This window comes from Chironomus tepperi, unplaced genomic scaffold (genome assembly GCF_022539635.2).
Source record: "Chironomus tepperi strain 1889 unplaced genomic scaffold, CSIRO-AGI_Ctep_v1 contig_177, whole genome shotgun sequence".
Taxonomy (NCBI): Eukaryota; Metazoa; Arthropoda; class Insecta; order Diptera; family Chironomidae; genus Chironomus; species Chironomus tepperi.
This window is the reverse complement of record NW_027226299.1, coordinates 1,990,368-2,015,943: the sequence shown is the minus strand read 5'-3', so window position 1 is coordinate 2,015,943 and position 25,576 is coordinate 1,990,368. Positions and strand designations below refer to the sequence as shown.

Here is a 25,576-nt window from a genome sequence, read left to right as displayed (position 1 = left end):
CCATATTAGCACAAAATTAGCAAATATCCACAAGGAAGTAAACACATTCTAAATTATTTATTGAATTGACCAGTCTAGGAACTTTAGAAGTATATAATCCACAAAATTGACTCATGCATGGTTAACTCAATACTTCAAGCATTAAATAATGAAATGATCTAGTTGCTCTGGTAGCAAATCAACCAATCTAATGCATATTACATCATCAGACTCTAGTCTTAACATCCTCGTCTATGAAAAATCAAGAAAATCTAATTTTCTCCATTAAGCACTTTCCATTTCCTTGCATAAAATTAAATAGATTTAAGCACATGGATGATTTAATATCGTTCCTGTCTCTTAGTGTGCTTCATAAGCAGTTTTCACTCAAGGAAAATTTTAATTTCTAGTCTAATGAAATAATCTTTCATTTTTTGCTCTCTATAGCTGTAAAGTTGATGATACTGCTGATGTTAATGTTATTATGAATGACAGTTCATACGTACGAGAGTAATGACTTCATTTATGACATCATGACAGTGAAAAATTTGACATAAAAAATTTATTTACGGAAATATATGAATAGATGTAGATGTAGATGTATAATAAATAAATAAAGGGCTTTAACAGCCTCCTTCTTCTTGCCTGGATTAGTGTCTATTTTATTAGACAAAATTTAATTTCGAAGATTTTTCATTTATGTTAAAATATTCATGACTTTTTTCTCCTTCTAGTCTTTAAACTTGCTTATGCTATCTTATGTAATCAACATACAGCGAATATGTAATGCACATAACCATACCATAAGGTTGATGGTAATTGCCATACTAAAGAAAATATTTCTATCTAGTTCATGTAAGGAAAAAAGTCATTTCATTCTGTATATGAAGGGCGTTCTCTCTTCATTTGCTCGCTTTATGATTGCGATATTGTCTATTGAGTTTATAAATTAAATTGGTTTTATTGCAATTGACAACTCGTTTGATTACATTTTTCATAAGTCTCGAGAATATTCAGCATTTTCGTAGGATTTGAGTGACTTTTTAGGGAGAGTTTGAAAGGATGTCAATTTCTCTTAAAGTACGTGAAAATACACCCTGAAGAGACATTTTTGAGTTGACAGAATTTCTGTAGGATCACATTCTAGCACCAAGTCAAAGTGAAGTTTGGTGTAAAGCTAGATTCGAAGTTGAAATGGAACTAGCTCGTGTATCATCCAAATTTCTCAAACTCGTGTATAATCAAATAAAATTTTACATTTAAGTATCTTGGTATGGTTTAGTGATGCTGTAAAGAGTAGATTAATAAAATTAATCACAGTCATAATCCTTAAATCATACTTAAACTTGAGCTTATGGCAAAATCTTACTCATAAATTAATATACGAGCTTTCTGGTATTTTAATCCTAAGCCATAAGGCTTAAATTACAATTTCTAGTATTTATATCTTCACTGTAGCTGTAAAGTTTCAATCAAAGTACGTTATTCTTGCAAGGTGTCGGATATCACTGTTGCTATTTGCGTTAATGTTCGAGTATCTCAATACTTTTCGAAAAGTGCACTTAGTGTTGGATAAGGGCGTATTCAACAGGAGTGAGAGGGGTTAAAGGTCAAACCGATCGAGTATCAATCCATGCTCTGACTCTTTGATTCAATCGTTGTAGCATCTAGAAACGAAATAATTCCAAATTTGTCATTCTGCCAGCAATGCTTTCAATTTATCCGAAATTAATATGCATTAAAAATTAATAAATGATCAATTAAGAGTCATATCATCGTATCAAGCATCCCTCAACATAATATCCAGAAATAAATTTATTCATTTTAATGTCAAAATTACCATTCACATGTTGTCATACATTTTATTGAATCGAAAACAATTGAATTAATTTTAATTTTCATTTCAATTTTAAATTGAATTGCATTTGCGGTTGATAAAATACAATAATTGCTTCCAGTCGGACTGCTGCTGAATGAATTTTTATAAGCATTTAAACAACATTTAAATTAAAATGTCAGAACTTCAATTTTTTTCCACAAGAAAATGACTTTTTTCATTTGGAAAATAATTTTTAAGCTTAAAAGTTTCAAGTGAAACTTTTTGTGAGAGCTTTCAAGAAACTTTATCTTCATCGTGAATTATGAGCTTTTTTTGGAAATTTAAAAAATATTATGAAGACTTGATACAGACAATATTATTTTTACAAAGTTTTTTTTTAATATTATTTTAGCTGAATGGAAATTTTTCAGATTATGCTTAATGAGAAAATATAGTTTTTTATTGTTAATCCAATAAAACTTATTTTGTATTGTATATTTATTCAGTGCTTCCGTTTTTGTTTTTTGAATGATGGAATTTATGAGTAAATTCTCTTTTTTTTGGTTTATTTAATTTTTTGAGAATGGCTATAAAACATTTTATGATGTGTATTTTTTTTTGGTGTATGATATAGTCAAGGACTAGGCACTTTAAATTAATTTTTTGTTTAGTTTATTTTCACATGTGTGAAAAATTGACAGTGGAAATGAAAATTTATCGTCAGTCATTTAGACGTAGTTTATTGGATAGTTTATAAATTTGAGAATGCTTTTGATTGATTTATTTGTTTTGCTAATGTATTGTTCAATAAATCGAGGAATTTTGATTAATTAAATTTGTAAAGGAATTTCATTAAATTAAACAAAATTTCATATTAGACTCGAAGAGCACAAGTCGGTTAATCGATCCAAAACCCGAGATCAGGCTGACGTGACACTGACATGAAGATAGATTTAAACGGAATCCGACATCTAGAAATGTCTTTAGAGTCACGTCAGAGTCACAACGTCATTTTTGCTCTCGATCCATACCGAAAAGTGCGGTTCTAGATTTTTAATAATCAGATTGTCCTTTAACAATTCTTAACCCTTATCTTCAAGCTATAACTAAGCATCTATTCAAATTCCAAGACTTTTGTTACTTTTCCACAATTTTTATCAATTTCAAGCACAGACAATCTGGCAGTCAATGCCTTTCTTGTCACTATGGCGCCACAGTAGACATTATAATGATTTAATATCATCAATTTCCCATCAATAAACCAGATAATTTTCATGTTTAAAGCAATTTAAAGATTTGTTAAATTAAATAAACGAAAAAAATGATTAGATTCTGTTTTAATATACACAACAGTCAGAAGACGTGATTGAAAATTTAGATTGAGATTAGTTTACTGATGTATGTCGATTAGGGAGATATCGCGAGTTGACTTAATTGAATGAGTCTGACTTAAACTGACTTCTAATCGGATTATTTCAACAATTCTAGCAGAATGTTGAGTTTTATCCAAAAATGAATATGAGAGGTAGTTGACCCTCTAACCCCCCTTTGAAGACACCCCTTATTGTTTAGGAATGATCGTAATAAGCTTCATAATAAGCTTTTGTCATGTATAATCCAAGATTCATCAAATAACAATTCGTATTTGGATTACTAGGCATTAAGAATATGTATTTGAATGCCTGAATAACTGCCTTGACTTGAGAACGTCTTCAAAAATAATTTCAAGTTCAAAATTAATTTTTTCTTTCTAATTTGTTTAATCAACAAATAACCGTGTTCTTTCATCATTGCTTTTAACTCCTGAGAGTTCACATAAACACCAGACATAAACTTCCTTAATAATTCATACAAAAAAAAAAGAATTCCTCAAACATTTTCATTTTCATTGAGCGAGGAGGAACAGCAAAGCTAAAAAAAGAAAGAAAGAAAAAAATAAACAACGGAGCAGTAAAACTGATTTTCATTTCTCACTGTCTATTTTGTGAATGAAATCTTTTTTTTCCTCATTTCTTTTTGTTTCGCTGTTGCTGAAATCATAGCGCATGCCTTTATTTACAAAAATATTCATGAGAAAATTTTTCTTTTTAAACGAAAGTGTGAGAATGAAAGAGAACTAAAATTTTAATGCACGTTTAGGTATAAGCTCATCGATTTATATATTTTCTCTAGTATGCGAATAAAGTCACGTGGAGGAAGCATGTATGTCTCTCTGTTTACAATCGAATGAAATTCTCTCTCGACAGTCATTGAAAAGCTTTAGATTCGTTAAAAAAAGCTCGTCCGAGGACTTGGATGTTTTGTGAAATTTGCCAGTTGGAAAATAGCAAGCATTCAGTCATCATTTTGGTTTTTCCGATACTAGTCGATATAACTTTTAGTTGTTCCATTCGTGTTGTTGTTGTAGCATAAGACAATTTTCAAATTATTGAAAAAAAAAAAATTAAATAAATTAAGAAATTAAAAAAATAAATTTTTTTGGAAGTGAAATTTGAAAGTGAACGAATTTTTTTGTGAAGAAATGAATAAGGAATAAGAATGTGAGAAAATGTGCGTGTCGATCAGATGTTGAGAAATTCAATTACAAACCCTTAATTCCATCTCACCCTTACGCCTTTATTGTTTAATATCACAATATTTCTCGCAACCAAAAATGCCACAAAGACCGAAAATAAATTAAAATTAAAATGAGGAACGAAGTTCTTCATACATGATGTAATGAGATTGAGAGTGAAATGAGTTTACAAAATATGAATCCTTTTTGTTCTACTGTGAAATATTTTCTTTTAAAATAAAAAAGCTGCTTTTTTATGATTGATTGATGCAGCATGAGCTTGAGGCTATGAAAAAAAAAATTCTGGCACTTTATTACATCACTTTGTGAATAAAAAAAATCTTGTTATGATGGATTTATGAAGGAAATCTTGATTTTTAATAAGAACAATTTTTAATATTTTCTTCACGACTTATGTCAGGAAAATGTCAGAGCATTATGAAATACACGACTCATGTCATGAATGAAAAATCTTCACAGCTTAAAATGATTTGTTTATTTTGACATTTTTATGCGAAACAAATGTCATGCAATTTTAATCAATAAGTCATTATCTTATCTGTTGATAACCTTTATGGATAATGCAAAAATTAATCTAATTTTTCATGAAATTGATTTGATCACAAAATGATTAAATTTGAATGACAGAATTGTATTTGGATTGACTTTAACCCGAGTTGTAACCAAGGGCCTATTCAAGGAGTGTTTTGGAAGTCAAATCTCATCTCCATTTTTGGAAAATTCTTTAAATTGTCAAGGGTTTTTGACTCTTACTCTAGCTTCTATACTACGAATATAAAATTAGATTCAAATTTGTAGAAACACATTTCGTCTCGGGTAGAAAGTGAGTTTTTTTTTGTCAATGACACCTTGAGAATTAAAGCTGAACAAATAAAAAAAAAAAATATGGAACATTCCAAATATTTTAGATATTAAAGAAATTGTTAGGAACTCTTTGACATGAATAAAAAAATGATAACTTCTATTTTAATCTGTCAAGAGTATTAATGACAAAATAAAAGCTTTTTAGATTTAGAGCACAGCCAGAATTGAGCTTTATGACCCCATTTGACTCTGCTATACTCTGAAACTTGTACATAGGGTTTAGTTTTCTTATTAAATTGCAACTCTGGACTAATAAATTGACAACTTATCAGGAAAAAATTGTCACAAACATAAGAATGCCCCAACCCATTTGTATCTATCCTCCCAAAAAAAATCCTATTTTCTGTAACAATTCCATATAAAAAGTGTTTACGTATCACTTTCATTAACATTTATTGCTTATGAATTGTCAGGAATTTTTCATATCCATTCTATTATTTTCACTCAAACTCAATTCAACGTAGTCGCACGTACAGTGATTCCATATATAATTCACTCAGCTTCCATACACACACAAAAAAAAGAGAAAAGCCAGAACGTACCATGAATGAATAAAAAAGAAATTATTTTTTTAATTGAGGCAGTCATACTTCATGGAATTTAATTTTTTTGTATTCATCCATAAATCACTCAAAATGTGTGGATGATACATGAAGGATCATAAAAAATATTTTATTTGGAAATACGGAAAAAGGCATTTAAATTTATTTGAATATTCAGCGGGAATAAAAAACACACAGCACACGTGTGAGAGATGCGATGGGAATAAAAGTAAAAAATTCAATCTTTAAAATTAAATTTTTTTTGTGAGAGAATTAAAATGTGTGATTTAAACTTTTTAATCTATTTGAGTAAGATTGATCGGATTATACGATTTTGAGGTAATTTAATCAACCACTTGGAAGTTGAAATTCTTGGGAAATTTTATGGGATTTGGGGGATTTAATTGTTTTTTGATGTAGAAAATTGTATTATTGATGCCTGAAATGTTTCTGGGAATCCAGAGCTTGAAGTCATCTAGGATTTTTTATGGAAAAGTCGACTCGACTCCGTGAAAAAGGTTTCGATTTCTGTGGAAATCGTCAAAGAGTTTTACTGTGGAAAGCCACTTTCAGTCAGTTTGACTAAAGATGACTAAGTTTTCTCAGTATTATTTGAAAAATATGCGAGTTGACACCTTTCCACAGAGAAAAATCAACACAGTTTTGTTGTTGCTGAGTTGACCAAAATAAGCCAAAATTCCTATGGATGCGCTAATGTTGTCATGATGTCTGTTTTCAAATAAAAATGAGAATTTTTGTATTCGACTGAAACACTTGATATTTCTCAGATGATGGCTCTTCGGGTATTAACTCTTTGGGTTCAATCCTTCCCGCTAGATATATCCCTTGCCTAGAAATACTCTATTGTATGACAAGAATATTTTCTAAATATCTACAACAATCTAGACCTTATTAGAACAATCGAATTTTAATTCCTCTTCTGCAAAAAACTAGTTCATCATTAAATAATCTCAGAAATAATTTATTCGCAAGCATAATTAAACCTCTCATCCTTCCTCATTGTGCATACATCCCATAAATCAAACATTTTAGAACAGTCTTAAAAGAATAAAAACTTAATGAAAATAATTATAAAAAGTTCAAGGAATGAGTTTTACATAATTGGGGCTGCACATCATCCACAATATTGTAGATTAAACTAGCATAAAATTCCAAAGAAACATCAAAAGCCCGCCCGACATTCATGACACATAAAGAAGCACTCATGAGTGAGCAAACTTTTCTGCTGGCAACAACCATGAAAAGTATAAATATCAGCAATTTTTTAATGTGAAAATTATGCTAAATACAATTAAGTTTACCGTGCTCTTGTGCTTGCGCTCATTTTTTGCATATCAAAAGCATATTTAATGATTTTTTTTTAAAATTTTTTTACCCCATGCCACATGTGAAATTTGTAATATTACCAAAAAAATTCCTTAAAATTCCGTTTCTGTGAAAAACAAACACATTATTTCTTATAAAAATTTCAACATTGCATGCAATGCTGTTAAATAAAAAGTTGATAGTCGATTGCTTTAGGTCACTCAATAGCGCATTTAATGCACATAAATTCAGATCTAGATACATAATCAAATTAAATTAATTACTTCGTGAAAAGGTGCAATTAAAACATGAAAATTTATTACCAAAGTGAATTGGGACTGAAACTTTATTTTTTGTGAACTTTCTCATTCTGGAAGGAATTTCGTATGTAAGTAAACACTTGAGGACTTGAGTGTTGAGTGCTGATAAAAAATTTATAAACATGCACAAGTTGATATTAATGAACACAATGGTCAATATTGATATACTCTGTCATGAATATTTGACATTAGATAGTTTTATTTGACAGATAAGGAATTTTAATTTCGGAAGCGCTATACCCTTGGTGTAATTGTAGGTTATCAGGTCTTGTGCGTGGAAATTACTTTGATTGCTAGATTAATGAAACACTCTTATAGCTTTCTCATCAAAAGCTATTTTTATGAATGTCAATATTTATTCTGTGCGATGAAGTAATGAGTTTTTGTGTATATTTGTGGATTATCGATGTGCTGAAATTGGAATGTTAATGTCTTGACAATATGTTGTACGAAAATATTCTCAGATTTCTTGGAAAAATTGCTATTATGCTTGTGAAATTTCATTAATTTTCTATTTTTATGAAAACAGACTGTTCTGAGTTTTGGATTCATTCAGTATTGATATTTATAGAAGTCTAGAAGGAATAGGGGAAGGGCTATGTGGTGGCACAGAGCGTCATCTACATTTACAATGAGCTGTGATGCTCAGAAATACAGCCGAATGGGAAAACTACTTGAAAACTTGTTAATGTCACAAGACTGGACTTGGATATTCAATACTAACATCCTTGCTATTGATGGCTAAGTAAGAAGCCTGTGGGGCTTTTTTAGGTTTTATTGACCCAGCAAGCCGCCATACTTAACATAAAAGCGATGAATCCTAAATAGATACAACCGTCGTAATTGGTCAGCTGTCACAATTCCATTAAAGACCCACCTTAATGACTATATTGTCGAACAATATCCAACAAAACATTTAATATATCTCCTTTATAAACAGTCATTTCAACAACCATTTTTTCCACATGCAAATCAGCTCTAAAGAGCCAGAAAATCGCGCTATTATAAATGCGGAAATACAAAAAAATCCATTTGAAATGAAAATTCCGTGCCGTGCCGTAAGGTGAATGTTATATTAAAGCTGATAATTCCGTTATTATCTAACAATGCAGACAATCATACTCTCACACTTAATGTTCATACACATAGTTCAGCATGAAAAGTATTATTTTCACTCACTATAAAATGCAATTTTCATTTTTATGCGAGCAGAACAATTTCCCTATGAATGTTCCGATGGAAAATTTTCTCGTGAAAATGAAACTTTTTATGAGCAAAAAAAAATTTTTTTTCCATATGTAAAACTTTAATAAACTTGTGACCTTCCACCATGATGATGTCGACGATAAGTATGATTATCCCTTTTTTATTTAACATGTACTTATCCTACATACGACCTCATTACACCCAGAGCTTAATCTGTCTGCTAAATGTCACTGAAAGATGACAAAAAAAATTTCAATTAATCCTTTATGTATTTAATCACTCATCCATCACTCAATGGAAATTTTAATTAATGTAATCTTAAATTTAGGATGATTTTTCATCTCGATGTTAGGCTGACTTCAATCGGTAAGGGCTTTGGTTTGCTAATTTATCGGCAACTGCCTTTAAGATGAGGATTAGAGGGTTGCTAAGAAAAGCTAAGTCGTGTGGCTGCTAAGAAGAAAATGTTGCTATAATTGACTTTAAAACTGCAAAGAAGTTTTAAAATTTGAAATAACAAATTAAAAGCTTTACTTTGTGATTGACGAGAATATCTTGAGAATTTAATTTTGAACAAACATTCGAAATTCAAGAGAAATGAGGAAGTTTTCATTAGATGTTATTAAAAGCAGGGTTGGTAATCGGATAATTGAGACGATAGAGCTTGTGTAGGGCATGGTCAAAATCATTCAGGCGACGTGGTGAACCAATCCCTCCCCCCTCACACCTCTACCAAATTAAGATTTTGAATTCAAAAACCGAATTGGTTCCTCTAACAACTCTGTTTCAAATGTTGCTCAAAAGTAATCTTTCTCAAAACTTCATTCTCATCCAGACACAAGCGGAAGCTCGAAATTTCTACAATCTATTAAATGCAATACACGTTCCTCATCAAATACTATTACACAGCATGATTTTTTGCCTTTAAAATATTGATTTTAATTTATTTCTTCAACATTTTATGATTGATGCATAATTTGTGTATACTCGTACTTGTCTGACGAGCACTCTTTACATTGGAAATAACGTAAATATGCTGATGAGTAATGAAAAGTTTGTTTTTACATTTTCTTCACGCTTTTATGGCTGTTGCCTTTAATTTTCTAAATTACGATATTTTTCCCCGAATTTTTCAACACTTTTTTAGTTGTCAGGTGGATATAGTCATAACTTTATATCCACTGACTTTTCTTTTCGCAATCATTTTGTGGTTTTATCATGACGATGTCATAAATTCACAGCAGGAATCAACCAAATGTATTTTTATGGATTTAGCAGTTTTCATGTCGTTCAAGCAATTTATTTTGTTGCTTTTTATTGCTTTATTTTTATCAAATCTATGGGAATTCTTGTGGATTGTTCTGGATGGGGATGGGAAATTCATGAAGTATAAGCTTAAATTGGAAGGAATTTTTGCAATTCTTGAATTCGTTCGAGAATGCAGGGCAGTAGTTTTGGACAGCAGAAAACTGTGGTTCTGTGTATCTTAAACGCAGTAAATGCAGGTCTGCAGCTCTTGACACTAGTCTACAATATTCACACAGGGACTCCTTTAATTTGCACAAAATCAAGGCAAAAAAGAGCAACTTCCAAAAATAAATCACAAAATTCGATCAAATCACTAAAGCAAGCAACTTTTAAAGCTTCCTTTCCATCAACCCTTCTTCCTTCAACTTCAAAAATGCGTGAAAATGAAAACTTATGTTAGAGATAATCAATTTTAAAATAAATTATATTTTTCCCTTCTTCCATCCTTTCCTTTTCGATGACGTGTTTAAAGCAATAAGTGGAAACAAAGTATAATGGATGAATGGATGGGAAAAATGAGTTATGGTATCTATTACAACATAAATAGTTTCTTTTTCATCGTCTTTAAATTTCATCATTTTCCTTTTATATTATGGAATTTTGCTGGACGGAGAGGAGTTAAGGTTGTCTTGTTCTATCAAAGTATAAAGTGTATGGAGGAAAATAAGAATTGGGATTAAATTTTAAGCTGATTCTCTGGAAATGGGTCAGTGGAATGTATTCTGGATGTTTGGGCTATTTATATTGCAATAGAAATCAATGCAGTAGTATGAAATCAATTTACACTGATTTAAACATAAAATCAATAATATAGAAAATACTGACAGCATTCTATACATAATTGACATTCAATTGAATTAGCTGGATCTATCTAGTATTGACTATTATGCATTCATTGTTCATAATTCCATTTGATTCTCTTATTTATTTATAAATAACGGAAGTAATTTTCTACATTTCTATTGTTAACGACAAATTAAGGCGTCACACGAGTACAAATGGTGTTGGAGGATTATTACGCCTGAACAATTGATGAGATTGAATGTAATTCCTTAGCTAATTTAATGGAAATGAATTTGAAAGGTCAATCATTTATAGAAATCTAGTTGAGTCAATTTGGTTCCTTTTTTATCGATTTAAAGGCAATATCGGGCCTCAAAATCTAGGTAAAGCTCTTATGACATGTAAATTCTATAATCAGCTCCTAATTTCGACAATCTCGGTTGTAACTCACTACACGAAAAATCAATCATTCAAATTGCATGACTTCCTCTGTAAATTTACAACGAATTTCGCATTGAAATCACATATAGGTGTAAAGATAAAGCAATTATTGTACCTGTATAGTCATTAACCACCAATCAAGTATAAAATAATTCGAAAATCACATTATATTCACCGGTAATTACAGACTACACAATGAATTTAGCAATTTTTCATTATCAATTCTGTTCTATGTAATTACTTCTTACTGAAAATTTGAGAATTATCTAGACAGTAAAGTGAAAATCCATTTTTCATGTAGTTTAACTTTGAATTTATCCAGTTTTGTTGTAAACAAACTAACTTTCGTGCAGATAATTGACTTAAACTATTAACTTATAAAAAGCTCTTGTTTGTATGAATATGAAGGTAAAAGTTAATTTTTATTTTTGATCCAAACGTGCTTTACATGTTATTTAGTAACCAAAAAAACTGAAGGAAACAAAGTAGAATCAGTCTGTGAAGGATAATGCGCAAAAATAACAATATTCGACGTACACAATAATTTACTATGTAGAACGTAATTGCTTTCTTCAGCAGTTCAACAATTAATGTCGTGGCGTACATAAATTAGTTTCTTTACCCAAACTTCTACCTAACTATGTCATAATTTCCTCACGGCAACAAACTACAAAAATGACAAATTAAATTAGATTTGAAAGAAATTTTTGGCTGTTATTAGGTAAAATGCAATAGAGTGCGGGGTTGAGGTGGAATTAAGGAAATGATGTTGAGATATTTTAATATCTTAATCAATAAATGAACAGCTTTTTGTTTATGAATTTTGTTTCTATTTTGAGTTATTTATTGCGGAATTTGCGTTTGACAGGAATAATGATTGAATTATAAGCCTTTTATATTTGAATATTATTTAATTTGAATTTCAAAGTCCTTTGAGATTAATGTTCGAAAAGTTCGAAATTTAGTTCCGAATTTTCGAAATTAAAGTTCAAAAAATTTGAACCTTAAGTTCAATTTTTGAGAAATCTTGGCAATTTTTGTTCGAAATTCTTCGAAAATGAAGTTCAAAATTCAAAATCTTTCGATATTTAAGTTCAATTTTTGAACTTTGGCTAATAATTCAATTAAAATTTCTCAAACTATTTCCAACATCTAAATTAATCCCATCCAAAATGACAGATATAAGCATGTAGAAAAATAAATATTTTAAATAAATCGTAAAGACCAAGAAAGAAAGAAAAAAAGTTCAATGTGTATAATTTTTTTGTGAATTTTAATGGAGAGGCAAAAGTATGAATTGAGTTGAAACGAATGCTATATCTAGCAATTAATCATCCGCATCAACCCTATAGTTACCTTACTTACGTAAATCATATGACTCTTGGAAATTATGTCACCGTTCCTGAGACTTTTACTTTGAAATTGAAATAGCAAAGAAAAAAATATTTTTGTGAGGAAGGAAAAAAAGGCAAAAATCAATTCTAAATGTAAGTATTTATATCCATTAATATTCCAACACGAAATGATATTTGTGTACGAAATTCGTTGATTTATTGAAGTGCACAAAAGAAAAATTCCTTTATTACCATCATTAATTTAATTATTCATGCAGGTATACGAGGCAAAAAAAAATCTCAAAAAAACTAATAAAAATCGCCACAAATTTCCAAATTATATTAAACATGTCGACACACATAAAATACGCGTCATAAGTTCGTGTTTATCCAGTATTTCTCTTCTTCTCTCTAGTCTATTGTGTCGCACGAGAGAAAAAAAAGCTAATAAACTTTTCGCGTGCTGCGCTTCAAAAAGCCAACAAAAATAATAATGGTAAAAATAACATTTCTCATTTTATCAGTTGAATTTCGATGGGTGAAAAGAAGAAAAAGTTCGGGAAGCAGTCAAAATCATGTATTGTATTTTTCACGTAAAATTGAATAGAACAAAATTTCTTCATTGAATGTTGTGCGTCTCCCGCCTGCAATCTTCTTTATTGTCAGATTGGAAAAATATATAGGAACAGGGGTTGGATGAAGGTTGGGGGGATGAAAGTAAAGTCGCAATATTGACAGTATTGATGATAGTGGTTAGAGCAGAATAGAAGTTCAAGTGAGCATTCTGGTAAGCCTAGTACGCAGCTCACAATAGCTTAGTGACAAGAGCATACGGCTAAAAATCACATTTTAAAGCTACAAGACCTCACTCTTTAGCCGTTAGTTATGGTAATCCTAACAGACAAAGAGCATGCTTTCATGGTGTTGAAATACCACTACAAAACCTCAATTCTTAGCCCACTAGACACAATTACATCCCTAAGTTAATTTATTCTAAAATCCCAGCTCCAAAACCTGTCGTCACCGTATTGAGCAAATGTCAAAGTAAGTGAAACAGAGCAAGAGAATCAATAAATAGACACACAAAACGAACGAGAGGCACGACGAGGTGGAAAAATCGAGAATGAAAAGAAAAGCTGAAATTTAATTCAATTCCTCGTAATGTCTCCCTTTTTCCAGTCTTTTGTTTTATTTTGCTCAATTTTTCCGTTTCTCCTCTTTCTATCTTCACGGCAACAGTGTGATGTTTTATGTTCGATTAAATATCGAATTACATTAAGTGCTGATTCTTTTTTTTTTTTGTGGCTTTCTATTATCAGTGGGAAAAATGGACGAATGGATGAGTTTTATGAACTGGAAATTTTTTATTTCTGAGGTAGTGAATTTTAATGACGATTGGAATTTTTATCAAGTAAATTTGTCATAAAATCAATGAGAATCAAAGAGAAATTAGGATGATGATTTTGTGCTTCGTGAGGGTTGGGCCGGAAATTTGCATAACAAAGGGATACAGAAATTTCTGGTTTGTCTTTAAGGAAACTTCTTGAGTTTAAGTAAATTCAAATAAAATATTCATTATTCTGTTATTGCGTTAGGGAGATTGGGGATATGAATTGAGATTATTTTTATTTTTGGACTAGATGAACTTTGATGGAAAATCAATAAACGGACGTTGAATATGCATTTGATAAGCTACATACCCTGATAGCAAAGAGGCCGCTTTTAGGTACCGTAGTGGTATTTTTGGTAACAAAACTTGATACTAGCCAGTCAGCAATCGAGCCAGATTTAGACAGGAACTAAGGGAAGCTATGAGTTACAATTGATTTAATTCCTACCCAATATATACCAATACCCAATATACCAAATGGATTATGGAATTTTAAAATCCAATATTTTGAACATAAAGTAATGTTGCACCTGCATACTTTATAATAATAAAGAACAAATTCCAATTAAGCAGGAACAAAAAATATTCCAAAAATTTCAATATTCATATTGCAGTAAAATTAATATTTCATTCAGCACAATAAAATGCAATAAATTTTTAATGTTATTGCTACAAGAGGAACAAATTGTTTTATAGTACATGCACACAGGCATGAAACAATTCAGGTTAACGTTATAGAACTAAAATCGTTAATCCTTTCCGTTGAAAACTAACCGATGCATATCCTTAAAAATTGACTTCATATGGAAATTTTCACATATTGCAAAATTCACGCACAAAAACCACAAATCAATTTCTAGCAGTATTTCCACAAGACATCCAACAAAAAGTATTCCACAACACGTGTAATTTATTGCTATGTAGTACGCTCTGACGACTTCGACTGATGATGTGAAGTGTAATGATGAAAATTTACTTGCCGATCTCATTCTATTTGTGGCAGATTGGTTTTTTCATAACTGAGCGACTTTTGTCAATGCCTTCGATTCGTTGACATTGATTGCATTCAGTTTTCTTTATATCACTTTTTCTGATTTACTGAACTAAGCTGATCAAAATAAATAATTTTGTTGTAAAATAAATTGGAAATTGTTTTTAAGGAACATTTTTGGGTAATTATTTTAAAATCTATTAAGTAAATTGAGATGGAAACTGTAAGCTTCTTATAAGGCTGGAGTAGATTTGAATTATTTTTAGGGTTCTGGATCAGGAGAAGGGGATATTGAGAATTTAGGATTTTTTTTTTCTGTGGATACTTATTTACTTCAGTGGTTATATTTCGAATTTATCCTTCGAAAGGATGGCTCAGTTTGGGATGTTAAGTACTTTTGTGACAATTTTAAGTGTGTGGTCAAAATCTTATTTTGGACCACTAGGACCCCTATAGATAGGCAAATTCCCATCAAGTTTAAGACTCGTCATGTCAAGACTGCTTACTGCTTTGCGACTTAAATTTAGGCATTATCTCAGACCATACAGGCATAGCAACATATCGTCATTAAATTCTAGTCAAAACATATAACCCCAAATATTCAACTCTAGAATGTTCAAGACTAAAGATCTTTCGATTTTCTAATCAAATTACATCCAACAAAAACTATTTATAGACGAATAGTTTCACCTACCAAAAATTAACAGCAACTCTCACGACACCAAACAGACCGAGAAAGTTTTACACGTGCTTTGCCGAAAATTGATTAAGTTATTAAGACTGTTTAAAGTTGTTGTGTAAATTCATTTTGTACACGCATAGAATGTCTTCTAGCTGGATAAATTTCCGTAATTTCTTTTTCTCACCCAAATAAACACACCCACTCATATTCACACACATATTAAATTTCAAAGCCTTTTACGGTATCTCCTTGTGAACAAGAAACAAATATGTAGGAACAATAAATGGCAGAGAAATTGAGTCATAAGATATTAATGATGTCTATTAAGGATGTTGTAGGATGCTGATAATATTTCATAGAAATCAATAATAATATCCATTAAGTGATGCTGTTAACTGTTGACAATTAATGATTGACATAAATATTGTTGATATTTTAGTTGAATTGCGACATATTTGTATGTCCTGTTTCCTTTCCTTTTGTATTCAATTTTCGGTGTAAGTTTGATGGCTGCCTTAAATCGATATTTGATCACACAATATGTTTTGGGTTGGCTGATCATCTATATAATAGTAAATATTACACTTTTCGTCCTTTTCTTCTCTTCTTCTTCGTCTTCCTCCCTCGACTTGACATTTTACGGAATGAATGCCAACAATACTTTCTACTTTCTTTGCTACACTTCTTATCCTATTGAGATATTTTCAAGAGTAAGTTGACCGTAAAATTTCTTGTCAACGTTTCAAAGAAGGGGAAACGAAACGGACTCGGTATTAACAAGATGGAATGAAAAAGGATCTTGCAATTCTAAAAGAGAATTTTATTTGCTGGAATAGATTCATTCTTTGTTGAATTTTTGATGGCGGAATGTTTGATTTGACTTCCTGAAGTAATTCTCATTGGATATTGATGAAATGGGAAATAAGCTGTAATGTTTTAAAGTTAATACTTCGAATCAAGTAATGATTGTTAAGAATGGCTCATAACTCAAGATACCATAATGACAAGCTAGCAGAAATTCGTCCATAAAAATGGTAATTAAGGATAAAATCATTATTATATCCAACAGATAGGTGAACATAATAAAGTTCATTAAGTATCATCGATAAATTCTCATGTCCCATAAAATATGATTAATAATCTTACGTGGAATTTTCAGTCAGTCCTCGTACTAAAGGACGTAGTCAGAAATGAAGTCTTGCTTATGACGCAAAAAATAGAGGAAGTATATCATCCAAAAAGGAGTTTAATCCCAATTAAAGGTTTTTGAAAGGACACAAAGTAGACAGAGACCGGTATTATGAATCCATATGCACTCCATATAATCTGTGAGCTCCATTTGCCATCCGTATTGATAATAAATAGAGCCTTTGTTTTTAGTTCGTAATTACCATCCTACTTCAATTAACTCAAAATAGCCTGCCTTATCAACTCAAACTCTCTATTCAATTGTACCTACATTCACAGTCTACTGTAGAACACACAAAAAATCCATATTCAGTTGTAAAAGCAGCAAATAACCAATTCTTTAAGAGCCAAAAAGCGGAAAGTAAATTTGAAAATGTAAAATGCAAATATTCTTTCATAATATTCCCATAATGTCACGACGAAAGGTACATACATAAAAGGAAGCAAACGAGCAAGAGAGACGGAAAATAAAATGACATTAGTAGCAGCAGTCTCAATGCCATATGTGAACGTACATTGAAAATTGAATAAAAATAAGAGAGAAAATTTAGCAAGGCTGAATGGGTTGACACAGAAATTCCTGAATAACAGCTTAATTAGCGCTAACGAATTCAACTCACCATAAAAATTTTCATTTATTGAATTCATATTTTCAATTTAATTGATATAATTGAAGCTTTTGTTATTTTCTGTGCTTGCATATGCAAAACAATAACAAAAAATTGTTCAACTTTGCAGACTGCCGAACAATAAAAAATACTGTTTATTGTGGAATTTTATTGGTGCCTCCCTTTTGTGTCGGTGTTTTTCAGTTTTTCAATAATAATACCTATTATAGAATTGAAAAGAATGAATTGCACGTGGGGATGTCAAGGGATGGGAAGCTAGGGAGCAGTTTCCCACTGTCTTTTGTCAATATGGCTAGACATTGTGAACAAAACACATTTTCAATGCCTGAACTTACAGGTTCTTCTCAATGACAAGCACCACCGTCATTTCATGAGTTTTTATTAGACCATGAGACGATTCATTGTTCATTTATTGATTGCTCCGCATAGAGACAAGCATTATCCTTGATTATTAATTATCACAAGCTAATGAGTAACAATTGATGTTGTTGCTGAGACGAAAAAAAGAGCTTTAATTGATTTTCAATTTCGACAATGATGATGGAAAAATTACGGAAACGAGAGAAAGCGTAGGAATACGAAAATCAAGCTGTATAGTATTGATTAATTTTGAATAAAAGTATAATTTATATTGTCTCGGATGGATTTAATGACTAAATGAGAGATTGTTGAATAGTTTCGAGTGGGATAATTAGCTTGAATTATTTCGGGTTGAATGAGTTTTGTGGATAGGTCATGGATACATCTGATTGTTTTATTTGATGCTTAAACAATTTGTCAATTTTAACGACTTAAAATATTTTGAATTTTTTTAACGAACTGAACTTTAAAATTTTGAATTTTTAACGAACTTAACGGATTCTCGGCAGTATTTGAACCTTTAATAATTCATCAAAACCTGATGTGAATAGCAAGCACATCCATTTAGCAAAGCACATTAATGCATACAAAAGCTAAGAATATTTACGTTATCTCCTAATGACTTTTATTCTTCCTCATTATAATTTATAATTCATAATATCTAAAGATCTCTTTCCATATACTACAAGACTCACATTCTCTTTGTATAATGATGACTAGTCAAAACACACAAATGTGCGTGGATAGATAGTAACGAAGTAATGAATCATTAATCAAATTTATGCATATCTCTAGCATTTCGACTTGTACTTCCCACTCTTTTACTTATATAATTCTTCTTTCGCGCTTCCGTTCTTTTACTTATATGATGTATGTCATGTTGATATTTGTATGACGATGATTATTATTGTTCTTATTATTATAATTGCCTGAGTATTTCCACGTATGTAACATTAGTCTCTGCTTTAATTAGAATAACAAAACATGTTTGTATGCTTTTTGTACACAAATAAACTTTTACTTCTTCTTGTTTCCTGTTAAACAAAGTTTGTTAGCTTTAAAATAAACTTTTGGGGCTAATCTGTTATTTACAAACATATTTAGATCATCCTTGTCATTCAAATCACGTCAAATTAAACAGTTTTTTGTTTCAAAATGTTCGAATAGCCTTTCCGGCCTCAAAGCTTTAATTAAATCACGATATTCTGCTTGAATAAGTAGCTACATTTTAGTAATCATAATCCCATGCAGGAAGTAATTAGAATTCAGAAAGCATTCGTGCCAAGTCATTATAGCCAAAGCTTTTTTAAGGAATAATAACTATATATGTGATAAGGATCATTAGGGGGAAATTGTGCTTCTTAATTAAGTTTTGGGTAATGAATTTGGAAAATTTGAAATTTAGCGAATTTTTGTATTTCAAATTTTTAAGAAAATCTATAAAAATTATTATTTTATAGGAACTTTTATAGCAAAAACTTAAAACTTCAAAAATGCATTTGCTAATGATTCTTACTTAAATTTCCCTAAAAGCACATTTCATCACAAAGCTTCTAATGCCAAAATATGCATGTCTTGCACTAATTGAACCTTAGACAAACAATAATGTAGAAAATATGAGAATTTATGGATGTAATAACAAATATAATGCAATATTTATGACTAGTAGATTCTAACATCGCAATTATGGCAAGTGTGAGAACAAATGCAATCCCATCCTCATGTTTTGAATGAATAAAAAGGGAACTAATGTAATCAATGAGATTCTTGGCACATATTCAAATTTTTTTTTCATCCTTTTTTCATCAGGAAAACAAGGAAGATTCGAACGTCATTTGTTTACCAAGCATTTCATACCCAAAAAACCCACCCATCGTATAGTTTCCGTGACCCAAGAAAATTTAATCTATTCAATTTATCTATCCATTCATCTACAATAAAGTTTGTTCAGGTGAAGAATGCCGAAAAAAAGGAGGAAAGGAGAATCAAAAATTGGGGAAAGCGAGAGAAAATTTCCGCTGTATGAATGAACTTTCATTCTTTCATTCCCTTAAGGCGTTCGTTCGTTGTTCCTAATTTTATTACATATCATATCCGCTACATTACGCTCTCGTTGTTTTAAAGACGAGTTGAAATGAGAATGAGGGAAGAAAAGTTCAATTTATAATCCTCATAAAAATGAATCAGCAAGAATGGAAATTCTACATCTGAATAAATTGAAAAAAAAAAGATGAGAAAAAGGAATCGAAAATTGTTTTGATATAAAAAAATTGGAAATGGAAATTTAAAAGCTTATTATTTTCGTTTGAATGTTTATAATTGGAAGTAAAATGAGAAATTTGTGTATTGAGAATAAACATCTGCAGACTTCCTTTCACTTAAAGTCAAATGGCAATTTATGAGAGACTTCATATGACGTCAAGTGTTTAGACATGAAAGATGGTCAGGGACAATCTCAGAAGGCACAGTGGCCATGAATCCAGCTTCAGGTCAATATGAATCAGGCCATAGATCAGATCCGATAAATTTTGATTTCAGGTCAGAGTTAAGTCAGTCTGTAGCCGGATTTTCAGTCATTTTTAAGGTCATGTGCTTTCCGGGATCGAAGTGAGCAAGAAATCATAAAAATATTGTTCAAAAATACCAAACAGTACTTGGAATTCATCTTAATGCCAATGCCGTAATATTTTTGGAATAGAATTTACTACATCCGACCTTTTTAGAGCAGAGGTGTATTCAGTGGGAAGGCGTTTTGGTGGGGGTATCCCCACCTCTCACCTTCACTTCCTCAAAAATATCTTAGTATGCCTCTGCTTTAGTGCCATGTAGATATTTACTATGGAATTACATCACATAAATTCAGATAATTTTTACCTTTTAATTCCTCAACTGACCGACCAGATTCTTTGGATTTTCTGAAATTCTGATACAGCATCTAGAGATTCATCTCAATACCCAAGAAATATTTTATATCTCATTTAAAAAGATCCATCAAATCCAACTATTCATTAATATTCATTGAATATTAAGAATTTATTGCTTCCTACTCCGAGAATTCCAATCATCAAATCTGAATCAACATTAAAAGTCACCAATCCGAAATAAATCGGATTGTCTAAAAATAGCCTCAATTCATCTTCATTGCCAATATAAATACATTTTTGTGTAGTCTTTCCACGAAATATATTTCATAAATTTGAATTCGACTAAGGAAATATGACTTCATTCAGTCGCGATATTGTTAATCGAATTTGAATGCTGCTTACGTTCTTCATTGATGTTCAATTTCCCTTTCAGCGATGATTTTTCATTTGAATTTTCCGAGAATTTTCATTTTGTAATTTATTTTTCCTATGGGAATTCACCCCCAACACTTGGGATTTTCTTCTTATCTCCTTCTTTTTTTCTATTTTAAGTCATCCTGATTTCTTATTCCATTCGCTTCAATTCGCATTCCCACTCGTAATGAAAAAAGTTGAAATTGAGATGACAAACAAAATGTTTACAGAACGAATTCTTATCTTGTGTTGGCTTTTTTTGCGGTGCTGCTTACACAACTTCTTTCTCTTCGTCCTTAAAAAAATATAGGGAATTTACAAGTCACAACTTATTTTCTTGTTTTCGAATCTTAAAATGAAAATTTTTATTGTATACAAAAAAATAATATAAAATGGAATTTGAAAAGGCATGAAATAGAGAACTTACAAGTTATACTTATAGGAAGTGATGGAGACACAGTTTTACACCTCCTTGAGGACATTCTACCGAAAAGTTTTACTTGCTTCCCTTTTTGCTTCTTCTTCGTTTTTGATTTATCGTAGACAGAAGTTTGGAGGATGATAAGATTGAAGGGTTTATGGGACGCATCTAGATATGGGTGAGGGGATGGTTTGATATTTTCGAACATTTGTTGTTGCTTGAAATCTTAGGGGAATTTGATACTTAAGTTAAGGCTAAGCATGAGCGGTTATTATTGATTTTGGTACAATCTGCTCGTCTAGATGAGACGCTTGACTTTACCCCTGCCTGGTGCTGAATCTTCTCCATTTGTCCTCACCTCATCAGTAAATTACTGCATTGGACTCTACTATTTATCATTTTTCCAAAAAAACAGCATAATTTTAAAGCCATAAAACCTGCAGATCATAAAAACAGCACCAGACATTGTAAATGACCAGCAAAAATAATTTATTTCATTACCAAGAATTAAAGTCAGCATGATTACTATTCAAAAAAGTTATGTTTAATCAGTCAAATGCAAATTTTAATTCCCACCAAGGCGTCCACGCCGCATACTTGCTTATGCATAAAACAAGAATAATTCATCTATTGCAGAGTTGTCAATTCAGATCCTGCTTGAGTAAGAATTTTAATGTTTAGCTTTGTTACTATATGACTCATATCAGCATTAAGTCTCAAGTGTGTACTCAAATCCCAACTCTGATCCAAAGTGCCAATCAACAATTTTTTACATTCTTAATTAAAGCAGATATATTTAAAAACAATCCCTTGTTAGCCCTAAACAGACTGAATATACTTTATTCGTCAATTAAATTTACTTCATTTTTTATGTCCGTACAATTTTGACATTCTATGTACATTATCTGAAAATTATCGTCATAAACATCATCACAACTCGAATAATGAAGCTTTATCTTTTGTATAATAAAGTTGTGAATCTTTTTCATAAAATGTTACATAAAAATTCAAGCATATAATGTAGCCGAGGAAAGGTTTCATATATGAGGAGAAAACTTATCGTTTGAAGCCTTTTTATCTATGCAGGATTATGAGAATTTCGTTAGGCACAGATCCATTCAATGCAAAAGAAAAGAAAATATCATTTTCTGACCCACATTTTTACATGATTTCATTTCCATTTTTAGCAATAACTTCGTATCATGACAGCCCGCTAGAAACGACTCATATTTGATTTAATTCGCATCCATAAATTTCTTTTAAGCTATCATCATAAACCTTTATTTTTAAAACCATAAAAGAGAAGAAAAAAATGCACGAAATGGAAATGAAAATATTATTTCAGAAACTTTTTTCCGTCCGGGCTTTGCCTTTGCTTGTTTATTCTTCTTTTATTCGCATTACATTTCAACTTATCCATAAGTTCAATCTTCCGTTTATTGCTCGCTCGTCGTTACTGACGTAATCGAATTACGATAAAGATTTCAAGCTTGCTGGAAAATATGAAATTCAATTCGAAAGCAATTAAGTCGCAATAAAAAGCAATGAGTTATGAGAGTTGGAAATTTTTGTGAATATGTCTAATTGAATTTCTGTTACAATAGTTCTTACATCTGTAATGCTTCTTTGTTGATTAATTGCATTCTTTTGTTTGAAATAAATCGAATTGGATAGCATATCAGAGAGACAATTGGACTTGTGCTGCAAAGTAGCTTTATTACATGAATGACATTCTCCTGACACAGGTTCTTGTGACTCATTGATTTTTTAAGATTCCTTTGAGAACACAAGTAGGAAAATGTCTAGCACCAGGTCGACATAAGGTCGGATTATGCACATTCCAAGAATCAAGTATATTCCTATTGACACTCTAGGTTCAAATCCCACAATCATAATTATAAACGATTGACAATATTAAGTGATTGCTGATTCATATCCTTCAATCAATACAGATAAGCTGGTTCCATTTGACTAAAAAACATTCAAAACCCACACAGTAATTAATCCAATTCACAAATTAATCTCCATTTTCCCCATGAATCACCAAATATTTTCACCCCAGAAAATTCATTCCATCAAAATCCATGCATAAAGCATGTATGCATAGCATTTAATCTGATAATAATATCAGGAACGAATGAATGTATGGCAAAGCATAAGTATTCATTGTGCTGACACTTGAATGAAGTTTAATGCTGGTCATTAAGAGAGATTCTTATCAGCATTGATTCTAACGACCAATTCACTTTGCTGGCATTCTGACGAGAATCATTTGTGACACAAAAGACTTATTTTTGGAATAGGAAAGCATTAAGTCAGTTTTTATTGTAGTTTTTTTGTGTGTGGCTTTAATTGTATTGGAGTAATGTAATTTTGGGGAGCTTCTGTTGGGAGTGTTATGGCTTTAAGATTGTATCTATGATGTGATGGGACTGTAAGATTTACAGTCTAAATGGATCATGTGAACATGTTGGATGTGCTCCCTTTATCCCTAACGACCCACAAAAAATGTGATGCATTCATCCAGAATGATTTAACAATTTCCGATTCCTCACATAAAATTCCTTAACTGAATGCCTGCTCGCCCTTTTGTTTACTTCTATAATATCCCGCAAATACTGTAGGATATGTAGATAGTGAGAGAAGAAATATTATTTCATGGTTTTATTGCTGTCTTCATGACTTGCTCATTCACCTAAGCACTTTTTTATTAAGTATAATGGTTCTTTAATATTTCTCGCAACATAATGTTGCTTCGGGTGACAGCCTTCGAGGAAAGTTTATGCCTTATAATTGTACTGTTAAAAAGAAATCTGATATAATGCTTCTTTTTGTACAGAATGAAATTAAGGTCAGAGATTCATGACTTCTTTGTGAAATTAAGGAAAATGTAAAGAAAATTTGAATTTTAACGGTTTTGTAAAATTCAAAATTTAACAGATTTGTAGAATTTAAATACTTACAAATTTAAAAATTCAAATTTCTCAGAAACGTTATTTTAGGATTTTAGAATAAATCAAGCTTGAAACTTTTTAATTTATGCTTCCCAAAAGCATGTCTTAAACCCAAAAGTTATGCAGAACAAAATTAAATTACCTGATACCTTAAGACACGAAATCTCATTAACTTCTAATTATCATTAATAATTCAATAAAATGCTTCTAATTCTCTTAATGCTGTAAATGTAAGTCATAAAGCACATAATACCCACAAAATTGTAAAATAATTACCTTAATGTGAAAATCGACAGCCACATTTGAACACATTTCTGATTCAATCAACTTTTGTCGTTAATATTTTCATATGGATAAGTTGGAATGGCTTGATGTTAGTGAACTTTTGTCTTGAAACAAAATATTCCTCATTATAATGCTCAAAATAAATCAGAACTAAACTTTTCTCATCTTCAAAAAAATATGTTCAAATTTGAGTCTCTTTTAAAACTTTTAACAATGCGATATTATTTTTAATTCACGATAAGAGTTGAATATGACAGGAGCATGCAATGAAGTTAATTAGAGTTTCTTCCTTTTCTGCCTTCTCGAATAGCATACAGTAAATTTTACTAATCAATTTTACGAACAAGAATCAACTCAAAATGTGTACAAAATGAAGGTAATTTTCATGTAATTTCAAATCTCTGAAAATTTCTCCATAAAACTCTATGAGACATAAGATTATATTTTGAGGAAGTTTGTGCGTGGGAGTCAGAAACGACTTTTTGGTGATTTTTAGAAGAAGTTTCAAAGTTCAACGGACTTCAAGAATTTAAAAATTAACGATTTTGTAAAATTCAAAAATCAAATTCAACGTTTTTGTAAAATTCAAATTTAATAAAAATTTAACGGTTTTGACAAGTTTTTACAAAATGCAGACAAAACCCATACTGAAAATCTAAATTCCTTAACATTCTCAAAAGCTCCGCTAACAAGAATCTCAATGACAAGATCCGATATGTCGAAGAATGTCGCTCGCTTCTCGTGGAGGGGAAATTACATCTGTAATATTATTGTGCTAAGCAGCAATGCTAAGTGAAGAGGAGCCCCACACACAATGAACATTCTTGACGTTTTTTTCGTCGATTTACGTTAATTTTTCTCTTTACGATCTCGTAAAAATTAATTACCGTACAAAAAAATG

General features: G+C 30.9%; 1 protein-coding gene across 10 annotated transcripts in view; it reads left to right on the top strand.

The window, feature by feature from the left end:
- LOC139089379 (rhoGEF domain-containing protein gxcJ-like) overlaps positions 1–25,576 on the top strand; it is a 78,413-nt gene that overhangs the window by 13,001 nt on the left and 39,836 nt on the right. The window contains exon 1 of one of the 10 annotated variants that reach the window (XM_070638911.1): positions 12,395–12,650. The exons of 8 other annotated variants lie outside the window; for them this stretch is intronic. The gene's annotated coding sequence lies outside the window, so the exon portion shown is untranslated. Of the gene's footprint in view, positions 1–12,394; positions 12,651–25,576 lie in introns of those variants that run through there. One more of the 10 variants, XM_070638913.1, reaches the window with a different exon arrangement.